Here is a 13678-nt window from a genome sequence, read left to right as displayed (position 1 = left end):
AAAACAGTATTAGCTGGATATAAAAGCCCTGATCCCAGCCATTATTGTTGATTCTTTGAGAGACATTTCCCAACATTCATTGTTTAAATGGTTGTCAGGAGGAATCAAGTGAAACTTAATAAACAATGCAGTAACTGGTTCATCTTACTTTGTGTGTAGAAGCTTTGCTTGAGCAGATTTGCATTGAAGAAGTGGTCGTTTTTCAGAGTTATTGCTAGGATCACTGTGGAGCATTCCACCCTTTTACTGTATTGGCAAGTGAGTGTGTAATTTCAGCACAAATAAATACAATGTGATTGGACACTCAAAAGCTACAGCATGAGTCAATTTAAATGCCAATAAATAAATAATTAAATGCCACCTTCTAGTTTCAAGAATTTTGTAATTATACAAAATACAGATGTTTTAAGCAATGCTAAAAATTTATAACATTCTTTTTGGAGTGATTAATAAGATTTATACACTGCACTACAGCCATAGTGAGCATTATTAGTTTGGACAGCTAAACTGGATGAAAATTAATTCTTTGAACAGAAAGAGTTTAATTTTTTACATCTTCCGTTGAATTAAGGAAAATAAAGATTTTCAAGTCAGTGGATAGTCTCTGTACACTTTCTAGTTAATGCAAAGATGAAAGGTATGGGACAAGCACAAAAATCCATCCTGAACCTTGTGCTTTCTTTTGAAAATCTGGTTAGATTTCACAAAACCGTGGCTTTGCAATATCTCCCAAAGTAGCTACTCGCATTGCATTTAAAGTTTTATGCCATATTTTCATTCTTTGGTTTCAAGTGCACCAAAATATAGCACACCTGTCTTGAGAGGTTGAAGGGAAGAGAAGCAGTCCTCACTGGAAGGCAATAATGTTTTTCTTATGAATTTTAACAGCATATGAGGCATCTCATGTTAGTGCAGCTGACTGTGTTTTGTGGAAATTACAGCTGTATCCACAAGGTTTATGAATTAAAAATAAGTTTCTTTTATGAGAACATGTTTATGGCTATGTTTGACTACATGGCTGGAACAGAACGCTGTGGGTAGATGTGAAGAAGAAAAATTGAGAAGAAAGCAAAGATTAAGTTAGGTGCTTCAGCTAAGATATTTTTAATGTTTAGAGTCCAGATTGAAGCTCATTTAAATGAAAAAAACCCTTCAAAATCTGCAGTCTAAGCCTGAGTCTTATCTTCTGTAATGAATTCTGGCTGACCATAAGGTTCTGTACCAGTTCTCCTAAAAAAGTAAACTAGAAAGCAATGCTATGTTCAGCATGACACTTGTTATTTCTACTAAATATGGCATTAAATTTATTTGTAAAATCGAGTAGTAATCAATGTTTGTAGGTTGACTAAAATCATCAAAAAGCTGAATTAACTTGTTTGGTGATGAAGGCGGGGTTTTGGCTTTTTTTTTTTTTTTTTTTTTTTGTGAACTTACGTATTTTTAAATATTGTTAGCCTCCTTAGCCTCTGTCTGCATCTTGTTCTCTTTTTCTTGACTGGAGTTATGTGGTTTTGGCATCTGTTCTCCAGCTAAGTTACAATCTCATCAGGTAAAGGACAACTTGTGTGGAGGCCGATACAGTGCTTTAAAACTTTCTAAGAGGATTTAAACACCTACTTTATTTAGATATAAATGTCCTGCCTTGACCTCTGTGGGAGTATAAGGTCCTGAGGACGTGGACTTCACTGGTAGGTGCGGGGTCTGTTGTGTAAAATCACAGGCTCACAGGATGCTTTGGGTTGGAGAGGAGCTCAAAGTCTATTTAGTTCCAAATCCCCTGCCAGGGACAGGGACACCTTTTACTAGACCAGGCTGATCAAAGCCTCATCCAATCTAGCCTTGGACACTTCCAAGGATGGGGCATCCACAGCTTCTCTGGGCAATGTTTACTTCAATGCAGCACTAATAAAACACAATGCACTAATTGGTGAAAAGGTCAGCCAAGAAATAGAATAAAATTTCGAGAGGATACTTTGATCTCAGACTTTGCCAGATGAGTACCCAAACTGATAAACTGCTGCTTGGAAATAATGTCTGTAAACTGATTGAGTACATAGGACGGTCTGAAATATATTTCAGACTTCCTGTTGGTTTTGTAAATTACTCTGGTAAGTTTTAAAGGGGTGATTTTCTCTGTAGTTTTTTGTAATTTTTTGTATTTTTTCAGTGATCTTATTATTTGTTAATAGAGTTGATTTTCTGCTTTAGTTTCAAGTGAATTTGAGTGATTAATGTGATGGCCCCTTCATTTTGATTTCTTACCCTATGTTAGATTGAGGGGAGGAGTAAAAAAATCATGATCTGTTTTGTTTCTGGAGAACACTGAGAACATGTGAACTATCTGCAGCTGCCCTTGAAAAAGGGCAGTGATTTATTGAGGAAAACTGAATTGCAAAACCTTTTTCCTCCCCAAAATCAACAGCTTGACTGAGTTTAAATAACTGACTTTTCTTATCCTTTCATCACACACAAAGACCTAATCCTGAGACTACTTGAGCCACCAATGTAGGCTGTGGCTGAGACCACCACTGAATGTGCCATTCCCTTCTCTCTACGCACAAAACACATTGACTGCAGCTTTATGGAGTGAAAATAGTGAAGAAAAGGAAAATGTGAAGGAGGTGTCCACAGTCATTTCTTTAAAAAAAAAAAAAGAGAAAGGGGGGGAAAAAAGCTGCTGCATCTGGATATTAGGAACAAAAAGTGCCTCAGACTGGAATAATAGCTTGGGTCACTTGCTTTCGTGTGTGCACAAGGGTGGAACTGCCGTTCCTTGTTTCAGTACCACTGACCCCTGCATTTCATTGTGTGAGGATGTCAGGGAAAGTGTGTAGAAGGAATTTGAGGATCTTTTAGTTTAACAATGACGTTGTTATTTTGTGCTTTCTGTGAGAGGTGGGATTCCTGAGGCGTTTGTTGCATTGTTTTTTCCAGTTTAGCTGAGTTTAGTCTGTATGCATGTGTGAGTTTTGAGAGGTATTTTTATTCATTAAAGAAGAACTCTTTCTCTGTGTGTTTGCATGTGTGTATTCAAAATATGATCAGCAGTGTATTGTCCCCTCAGCAGTGGGATCTGTGTTAAATGTCAGTATAGTCTGTTGAGCCTGTGGCAGTCCTGTGAATACCTTGGATACTTTTAGCTTCCCTTCTGCTGAATCATGGTAGTTTTGCTGTGCTGAGGTTTAAATGAAAAATAAATAAATTATTGAAACACAAAAGAGTTGCCTGGTAACACTTGACAACTGAAACCTTACAGGACTTTTTCTTGCTGTACCTTCCCAAGATGCATATTAAGGGCATCTCGCTATTGCACAATGAAGGACTAGTTAAAACCTAAAAAAAGTAATAGGGGTGTATATTTTTTCATTGGTAACTTTTGAGCTCTAGTTTCAGAAAAGGTTAAATTATCATTGCAATAAGATCCTAATTTTTGCTGTGATCATGCAGTATTTGCATGTGCTTTCAGTTTTTGGTCTTTTTTTTTTTTAGGTAACCTCACTCACTTGTTAAAAACAAGCAAGCAAACAAAAGGGGTGGGAAGTAGTGGAGAAAGAGGAGGCTTGGGTTGCATTTGTGTCTCCAAGGCTAACATGCAGAAGCTGTGAGTTTAGCACAGACACTTGTCTAAATAATGCAGTTTTTTATTGACCTTTTTTTTCTCTGTCCTTGAATGTCTTGATTGTTAAATCTCAGTAGCCAATTAGTCTTGTTGATGGTGACCAGCAGTGGGAGATAATCTATGCCAAAGCTATTGTTGTTCTTTATTTTGTACCTGTCATCACATTCATTTGAATGGAAGGGTGAGTATCTTGCATCCTACAGACTGAATATTTACTCAGATTGGTAGTTTGTGTACAGGATAAAATGTATAAAGTCTGGAGTCACTGCTAATGGGTGAATTCCTGTTTATATATGGACCTCAGCTTTCCAGGGAAGGCTATGGTCTGTTCTCACTACAGTGGCTACGTATCCCCAGCCTAAGCCTTTGCCTCACCCCCTTTTTTTTTTTAAATTCTTTTTCTATTTATGTTAATTTGTAGAATTTTTTTAAGACTAGGTATGCATGCAATTGTCCACACATTAGTGTAAAGGCAGCAGAGATCACTACTTGTAACAAAGCTAATTTGTGTAGGAACGTAATGTAAATGCTTTAATATTTTAGGGTGTTTATTTACTTGGTGTTATTAAAATTTAAAGATGCAACACTTTATCTGAAATGGGAAAGAAGGTAAAATAATACTGAAAATGTGGTGTCATTACCTTCTTGTCCTCTTGCCTCCTTTACTGCTTTTCTTTTTTTCCTTTTAGTTTTTGCACTTCTGCATTTATGTGGTAAAAGTAGGGTGTAGGTTTGTACTGGGCTCCTTTCATTTTCTCATTGTGGAATACAGGTGGTTTGAATATAGTGCTTTGAAAAATAAAGCTAGTTTTCAATTAGTGGAATTCTGTCTTTTTCTAGAGCGTATGAGCATTGTGAGGGTCAGTCTTTATCCTAATTTCTCTAACATTTTAGCAGATTGAGGTTTAATGGTGCTGGTTCTTGCAGTATTTTGATAGGTGGATCCTGTAAATACAAAATTACAGTCAGGTGTAAATAATTTCTTCTCCGAATGGACTTTTCTGTTTTCTTTATCAGATTACTTTCAATTTATTTTAGATAATAGAAAGCAGGATAGTGGTATGGAAGTCCAGTGATGTTCCTTCCCCCTGTTCTGTGTGGTTTGGAAATTTCCCCACATTGGTTAAGGTGGAATTTGTAAAAGTTCCAGAAAGAGATTCTGTTCATTTGGGGCTGTTCATATCTGTTTGAAGGTATTTTCTCATTTGCTTTTCTTTTTGTGAAAGAACGCCAAAAAATATTCTCTAAGTGTATTTATGTATGCAAGTGAACCTGTTTTCTGTTGTTTTTTCTTTTTCTTTTTGGTCTTTGTTTGTATATATACTACTGCTGTTTTTAGAGCTAGAGTGGGAATTTTTATTATTATTTTATAGGTATTTTATAGGTTATAGGTTTTTATAGGTTCATTAGTATTTCCCTGACTTTGTAAGCATTATCACAACCTATCATATCTGTGTCTCAGAGTAGTGATAAGTTTTAAGACTTCTGAAAATCATTAACATTTCTAACACTTTACTGTAGCCAGAAATATTATAATTCTGCTGTCACTCACAGAGTGTAACAATCCTGTTCCAAATGATGATAAGTACAAATCTTCTAGATTGCCTTTAACTACTGATACACTATAGATAGGGCAATGTCTGCTTACAAACAAATTAGGATTTCACTGTTCGGCAAAAGGATTGGAGATTTCACTTTTGATTCAAAAAGGAAGGAGAAACTTGGAGATAATTTGAATTACTGAGCCATGTTGCTGCCATTTGTGTGTTTGTGTGTGTTTGTGTGTGTGTTTGTGTGTTTGTGTGTGTGTGTGTGTTAAATCATTATGGATATTTATGCCCAAAACAAACATGTGGGACAAGGAATTATCTTTAGCAAAAATAAAGACTTCATCTCACAGAAATGTTCTGCCAGGGTTGTGCCTGCATCTGCACAATAAGGGAACTTTTTTCTTGCTGAAGCTGGTACTGTGGCAATTTGGTGAACTCTGCAGCTGATTTGAAAATTCCAGATGAGTTTGTTTGTCAAAAGGTAGAGGAGGCTGCAGTGTGGGCAGTTCTGTATGACAAAATATGAGAGTTCAGCTGGTAACTGAATGTCATATGTCTTTTTATTACATCTTTTTGTTACATCTACATTAAAGGACATCTTTGTACTGTTTAAAATAAATTGATTCATTTGGATTGTACTCCTGAAATACAAAAGTCTGTGTATTTATGCATTTTCAAGGGCTTAATAATATCTGTTCCTGCCCAGTGGAAGAATAGGATGCTGAGTTATTTCATTTTCTTTCGCAATCACATCCCTAAATAATTTTCCTAATGGTTTTTGAAATCAGTCTAATGTTAAATAAGCAGAGCTCTCTTGCTATGAATGTCACTTGTATGCTAAAGTAAAGGGATTAGGTCTTCTTATAAAACTGCTGGGTTTGGTAATTGGTTCAGCTGTCCACCCTTCTGTCAAACTCAACATAACACTTTGAAAAACAGTTTTTCAGTTTTCCCACTAATAGTCTGGATTTTGGGATCAGATCAAACTTAGCTATCAGTTACTTTCGTAAGTGTGCCTTTGTTGATGGTTTGTGATAAATAAAGCTTCTGAAGAATCTTCCTGATGGTTTGCTGCAAATTTGTAACACATAAAGAATGAGCACACACTTATGACAGTAAATGATGTTTGTTCCTAACACTTTACAGTAGCCAGAAATATTATAAATCAGCTGGAATTTTCTCTTTACTCACTGGGTTCTGGACATGCACAGGGCAGCTGAGCTGGGTGAAACCTGCTGCTGGTGGAGTGAGGCTGGTGCAAATTAGTTTAAATATGCTGAAAGCATCAGACCGCTGTTCAACTCTTTGGAGGTGAGTGATCACTAGATCTCATGTAGTACTGAAAAGTTATGAGTCAGGAGTTTATTTTGAACAGGAAAGTAGTATTTTATAGCCCTATCCAAGTGGCAAAGCTTTGGGGAAGTTAAGGGGAAAATGTCAGGGACAGGTTAGAAAGCATTTTTTGCATGTATCCTGTGAACGCGTGTGACCTGAAGGAAAAAACAGGTAGTTTTATTTCTTAGGATAGCTGATGCTGTAGTCCTTAAATATTTTTCATAGTTTTCATTTAGCTGGGGCAGAGAGGCTGTTGTGGTATTTACAGAAATAGGAGCAGTTCTTCATTCCACCTAAAAATAAATACATGAGTAGTGTATTTCTAAATAGGAAGAACAACAGTAAAATGCTTAAAAGCTTGTAGTTGCTGTAAGGCACAAGAGCTGTGTTACTGAGGAATTGATACTCTTTTTAAGAGAAAAGCACACAGTTTGAATGTAGCACAAAGCTTTTAAAGTTGTTGAAAGACCCAGAATTAACTTCTGGTGAAAGTTAGACTTGGCTGAGCAGAAAAGGTCATGCAGTTGAAAATGTGAGGTATTCTTGAGGAGGGTGCACAGCTGCTCTGGCATTATGGCCATGAGGGACAAGAGACCTCAGGCAGGAAAGTACAGGGCTCAAAGACAAAGTTTGCAAAACTGTGACATGTGGGGTGGCAGTGTCTGTGGTAAGCAGAGTTTTCCTAAACATTTTAAAGAACTGGAAAAAAAAAAAAGTGCATAATGTGGGTGAAAAGGTGATAACATCATTGTTAGCTCAGAGGAATTCCTCTCAGGAAGAGGGGACAGTATTTCAGCAAGTAAGTTAATGGGCTAGACCATAAGAACATGAACTAATGCCATCAGTGGTCTGTCTGGGTCAGTGGTTTTTCTCCAGCAGTGGCAATAGGAGATGCTGTTCGTGGAGGGCATGATCTGCTTTCTGTGATCCTTTCCCTGTTTAGTACCCCAGCACTCACAGTTTGTATTCATGGTGTCAAACAGCCTAACTTTTCCCAGCCTAACTTTTCCCAGTCCTTTTACTATGCATTTTTTGCATCATTTTATATTGGCCTGTAAGATCTGCCTCCTGCATCCTAATAGCCTGAAAGCAGTGAGATTTCTGTGGGGTTTTTTGTTTTCATTCTATGTATATGTTCTCCATAATTTTCACTGAAATACCATGAGCTTTCAAAAGGGGTTTTTGAGTGGGATAAGACTAAGACAAAGATCAGTGAATCTGCCTCTGCTGGTAAAGTGCTAAACATGTGAATAAAGGACAAAATGGAAAATACACCACTTGTAGCAGTACTAAGGAGTAAAATAGCCATTGTTGAATCAGATGTTTTGATTTCATAAGGCTCTGTGCTCACTAGGGCTGTCTTGGCTTATATAGCTGGGGAAACATTGTGGAAATTACATCTAAGAGGCAGGAGGAGAGCAAAGATTGTCAAGCCATTCTTCATTTTCCTTTAAAACTGTCAATTAATCAACAGCAAGTACTGACAGAGGAGATACAAAAATGCCTTTTTCTGGGAATCCTGAAGCAAGGGCAGCAGCCAACAAAGCAGCCCCACTTGGCAAGGGGGGTGGATATTGGAGGCACAAACCCTCTAAATTAACATGATGGAAATGAGATGCTTTCTGCTACCTGAGGAGTAACTCTGGGAATGTTGGATAATGCCAGACATTTTTCTGTAGTGTTTCAGGCAGGTTCTGGCAAGAGCTGTCGAGAAAGCAAAGCATGTATGTGTGCATGTGCTGCACTCGCTGATTAATGCTGTTTCCTCAAGCTACCATGTAAAGTTGTGCTCAGCATCTGAGGTGTTCCACAGGAAGATAAAATGTGGTTTTTATGCTACAAAGACCACTGTAGTTTATGTGAATAGTTCTTGTGTGTGCACTTTTTTTCCCTTGGGAAAAGAACAATATAAGAATATAGCCAAGGCCTATTCACAGGAGAAGGGACAAACAGCACTGTTGAACAGCAGAAGCATATTAACTCTTTATATTGTTCATATGGGGAAATCACAATAAAGTTAGAACTAACTCCTGTGACTTCAGGAAGACCTCTCACTTTTCTATAGATCCTCAGTGCAGAGTTGTGACTTGCTGCCCAAATCATTGAAAACACTCCTGTGCAGATGTGCTTAGGGGGCACAAGGTGCAATAAACAAGGAGCACTTCAGAAAATCAAAGATCCTGTTCAAGATTCTGCTGCTTATAAATACAAAAATATGTTGTCCACAGCTGTTTGCAAGAATGGCTATTGGCACTGTCATTTTGTGTATGACAGTATTGGTTTCCCTGTACAGGGGGTATGAGCTGGAGCTGTGTGCCCAAGTAGAGGCTGTAGCTTTGGCTCTGATAAAAGCTTTTTTTTCCATGGAAAACCTGTATTAGCTGGAAGTAACTTGCTACCATGTCCAAAGAGCCCTGGCAAAAAAACTTCTTACATGAGTGAAGATAGTGTATTATTAGAAAGAAGATAACCTGTGTATGTTGTAGGAATATAGTGCAGAGTTTTAAGGGATGAGTGTTTCAAGGGTCTGTCAGAATCACCAAGTCCAGAGCTGGTTATGTGTCTGTTTCTAAAGCATCATATCTGGAAGTCTCAGACAACATACGGACTGTGATTTCTGAAAACTGCTGTTACAGTCAACTTCTGCAGGAGACAGTAAAGCCTCTTGGCCCAGGGTGCCCAGAGAACCTATTTCTATCTTATTTCTTGTAGGGTAAGAGATTACTGATGATAGGATACTGTTTGAATATGAGAGTGGTGGTGGTGCCAATGCATTAAAGAAAACACCCTTTTTATTATAAGGTCACTTGTTAAAGAACAATTGCACACAGTTTGCTGTGACCTCAAACAAATATTAAGGCTTCTCACTTAATGACAAAATGCATGCCAAGTCAAATGAATGAGCATGTTGGTGGCACAGAAAACATTTGCCCTGAGGAGCTGAGTATATGCTTGTTCACTTGGAACAACAGTGATCCAGAAGGACTGTCTTGTAGAGACAAAAACAAATAGGAGGTGCTAGCGTTAAGGATGTGATTGGAAATTTTGAATACATTTCTGGCAGATATATTCAGCCCATTTGCAGTGACATATTGATTTAGTTCAGTAACCCCTTGTTGACTAATTGCAAATAGGATTGAGAGGAGATGAGAGCATCTCGCAGGACCTAAGATGAACTTGCTCTTTTTGAAGCTTTAAGAGCTGGCAGTATTTAGTTCTTACTTTCTTCATTCAATTTATCTGAAATTATAATTTTCATTTCTTATCTTGCTGTGTATTTTTCCCCCTTTCAGTCCATTAGTTGTCATGGTCTTTAAATTCCATATTTTCTCGTGGATGCACATTTTCCTAAAGCTGAATTAACTCTGATTGAGAGCTGTCATTCCTGTCAAAGATTGCTGTCCTTGGTTGCTTTAGAAAAGGACATTGTCAGAGACACCACTTAAATATTGTATATCCCATGTGTTCTGTACTCATAAATCTTCATTGCATTTTTGCTGAAGACGAATGTATTCCTGACAGTTTGATGCAAGCAATAGTATAAACAACCATATATAGTTATTTTTAACCTGTTCCAAAACAAAACCCATAAATTTTATTTAAAAAGTAGTTTGAAGACAAGACTGCTCACCTCAATTCAGCTGCTATAAGTGAGTAAAATGAAATAGAATTATTTAGGTGACAGTTTCTCTTTGGATATTTCCTGTGGCTTTTTGTAATAAAGGGGAAAAATGCAGAAAATCTACACTGTGGTTCTGGGTGGAGCTGGCTTGAGTAGAGTGTTTATCACTCTGATCTTCTCATTGCAATGTCATCTTCCCAGGGAAACTTGTCTTCTGGTGTCCCAGCGTAACCAGCCACTTGTGCAGTTTTTCTTTAGTAGAGATGCAGGTCAGTCAGTCCAGACAGTCTGGTTTGAAAAAGTCTGTTTGAAGGGGAAAAAAAAAGCATTCAAGGATAAAGAAAATGTCAAAACTGGATTAAGGATTGATTGTACATGCAGTTATTTGGCAGAGTCAACAAGGAAATAATTTCTGTCAGGGGTAGGGGAGAAGGAGGAGGAAGGGTGATGCCAAGCAAGTATGAACAGAGTGGGGTTTTGTAGTTTCTTGACATGGCTTTACTTCAGACAGCACAGCCTGACTGAGAGTGCCTAAAGTTAATGCAGTGAAGGTTCAAACTGAAATCGAGGACATGTGCCTTTGCTACTATTAAATTAGTATGGCTTTGTGGCAGTTCCATGGGCTAATACAATCCTTGGGAATGTATACTGGGGCCCAGGGAATAGCATTTGAGAATTGGGGCTGAGTAGGTGTACTTGGCTTCTGCTTAAGTATTGGTAAAACCAATCCTGGAATGCTGCAGTTATTCTTACATGGGATCTGACTGTAAATTCAGTCATCAAAATTTAGCCTTGATGGGCTTTAGATGTCTCCTTTGCTGTAGTCAAAGTAAATACCAAGTAAATACAGTTAGTGGACTGTAGCAAAATACTAAAGCACAGGGTCATTAGGTATGCACTTAAAGGTTAGATGAAGTTACTACCATCCTTGGACATGTTTAAAAGATGCACAGACCATGCTTAAGGACATGGTGTAGTGGGGGACTTGGCAGTGCTGCATTAAGGGTTGGACTCTAGGATCTTAGTGTCTTTTCCAATCTAAACAAGTTTACTATTCTATTCATCACTTCTAAGCTGTTAAACTGGGACAGGAGTTTCACCATGTAAGCCACATCTGGACTCTTGAATCCCATCCCCTGGGCTCCTCACACTGATGGGAGGTCCTACCAGGTCAATGTCTGCAAGTCCAGAACAGTGTGGTTCCTGTGGTAGTAGGTCCTATACCGTGTTTTTCTGTTCTGTGATTGTGATACAGAAATACCTGTTACTCCTAGATCAAGACCTGTTTGAGACAGAAACTCCAGAATACCACTCACAGCAAGAATAATGGAGAAGTAGGTCATCAGATGGTGAAGGGAAAGCATGTTTCACAAGTGAACATGCTGATCAGAGCTTTCATTTGCCCAGAGGGTTATCACTGGGTATGCCTGCACAAGTAAAAGAGGAGATTTTTAAGGGAAAAAAAGCCACAGTAAATGGAATGACTGATCAGATCATGAGGGAAATCTCTCAGGACTCTTGTAAGCAAGAGGATAACTCCCAATAGAAGCACAACATGTGCTTCTCTGTACTCTAGGGATAGAATGTGTGCTGGCTGTGTGTGGGGGATACACCTTTCTCCAGGGAAATTGAAGCAAGTTTGAAGGTGGACATTGGTTACCATGTCTCCATTTGGAAGCCATGGTCTTTTCCTGAAACTATCCAGGTCTTTTTTTGTCTTGGTAGCCAGTGCATCTGTTGTCTTTTGCGCAAGGTGGCCTTGTTTCAAATACTGTACACATAGCTGTAAAATGTAATTCTTCAGCTACTATGTTTTTGTTTTGGTTGCTTTTCTTCTCTTTTTTTCAGTTTAACTGTTTCTTTTTAGGCAGTCATTACATTTTGAAAGGTAAAATTAAGAAATACATTGAAATGGTGCTTGGTTTGTAGACCATATTTCTTTTATGTAGGAAAATCTTGGATTTTTGATGCAACTTTCCACTGTAAGCTGATTCTTCCATGAGAAGTCTAGGTACCCAGTCCTGAGCGTTTCTTGCTGTTTGTCTCCAGAGAGGAGAGTCACCAGACACTCATGTTACCATTATTGTCACCCTGCTGATTATCTTGGGTCCTGCAGCTTGCACACAGTGAAGCTGGTAGAAGCTGGGGCGGTCTCCAGCTGCAAAGGTTGGTTGTCTCTTATGAAATTCAGGAGCTAGAACCTTTGCCTTACCTCACGCAGTGACTACATGATTACAGTCTGCAAATGGTTGTGTCTGGCTTTCAGACTACTTCATTAAGAGTTAATTTATATGCAAGTTTGGTTTTCAAAAAAAGAACACACATGACTGATCCACCCTATCATAAATTTTTATAATGATAAGGTGGTGCAGGCTCATCTAAAATTCCTTCCAAAGGCGGTGTCAGATTTTTACTTTAGTCATCCTAACCATCTTTTCCTTCCCTGTATTTCTGCCATAGCAAGGCTTTGTTTACATGAGCTGGATCTTAATAGTTTTACTCCCACTCCCACCCCCACTGGCACTTTGCAACATATTCTAGATTATCATCACCAAACTTCAGTTTGGCTTCTTTGTTTTTTTATTAAGAAGCATTTGTTTTCCTCAGAATCCTTTTCCTTGAAGCAGCTCTCCTCAACATTTGACTTGAGATTTGTGGCTGACGTTACAAGGAGACTGTGTACTTCAGAAACAGCTTTTTTGTGACTGTCTAGGAAGGGACAGAGGGAGAAGGCAGCAGATGTAGCGAGCAGATCAGGAGTGAGTTTGGAACAGGAAGGAAGGAGTGGACTTCAGTCTCTGCTGATAAGGATGGAGGTGAGGGAACCTTTAGAAACTGGCCAGCGTGTGGATGGCTGGCAGGCTTGGCAGAGATAATGGGCATTACTGAGGAAAGCAGAGATCTAGAGCGGGAGAAAATTTGTAGGAGGTCAGGAGTCTTTATGTCCTTTCTCCTCACCCCACAAGAAAAAATAAATACGTTTACAGGGCTCTAAGGAATGCCAGAGAAGTAGAAGGTAGAGAAGGGCTGATGGCAGTGCTGGTGAGGAGCCCAGGGTGCTTTGTTTTGCTTTGTGCTGACACAGCCATGTGCATAATTGATCCAGGTGACACACCGTGCACTCTCATTGCCACCTTGCCTCCTCCTGATGAAATCTAGGTAAAACGTCTGTGATCTGCTGTGTGAATCTAGAAGGTCAAACAACATGATGCTATCAACACCTTAGCCTACAGATGAGCAGTTGTAATGCAGCTTCCTCCAGAGCTCCTTTCCCATGCCTACCTTTTAGCAATTTTCTTTAATAGGCTTTTAAGCCCCTAAAATGTGCTTTCAGGATCTATGAGATGGAGGGCTGTAACACTGATAAATCTTCTTTCATGAGCTAAGACCTCTAAGCCTACAGCTGACTCATGCAGTCGTAATGTGTAAGGGGTGTGCGTTTGCTCTCTGGTCAGGTCAAATTAGGGTAAAGTCAGAGAAGCCTGAAGGGGAAAAAAAAGCAATTTTAGGGGTAAAGGTTGTACTTATTTTTGGCCTTGGACTGCTTCCAGA

The 13678-nt window shown here is 38.7% G+C and overlaps 1 protein-coding gene across 3 annotated transcripts in view; it reads left to right on the top strand.

The window, feature by feature from the left end:
• Window positions 1-13678, top strand: part of ABCC4 (ATP binding cassette subfamily C member 4) — a 141765-nt gene that overhangs the window by 79615 nt on the left and 48472 nt on the right. The gene's annotated exons all lie outside the window — the stretch shown is intronic.

The sequence above is a fragment of the Serinus canaria genome, chromosome 1, assembly GCF_022539315.1.
Source record: "Serinus canaria isolate serCan28SL12 chromosome 1, serCan2020, whole genome shotgun sequence".
NCBI classification, from domain to species: Eukaryota; Metazoa; Chordata; class Aves; order Passeriformes; family Fringillidae; genus Serinus; species Serinus canaria.
Note: the sequence above shows the minus strand (reverse complement) of the source record. Positions and strands in the feature narration are given on the sequence as shown.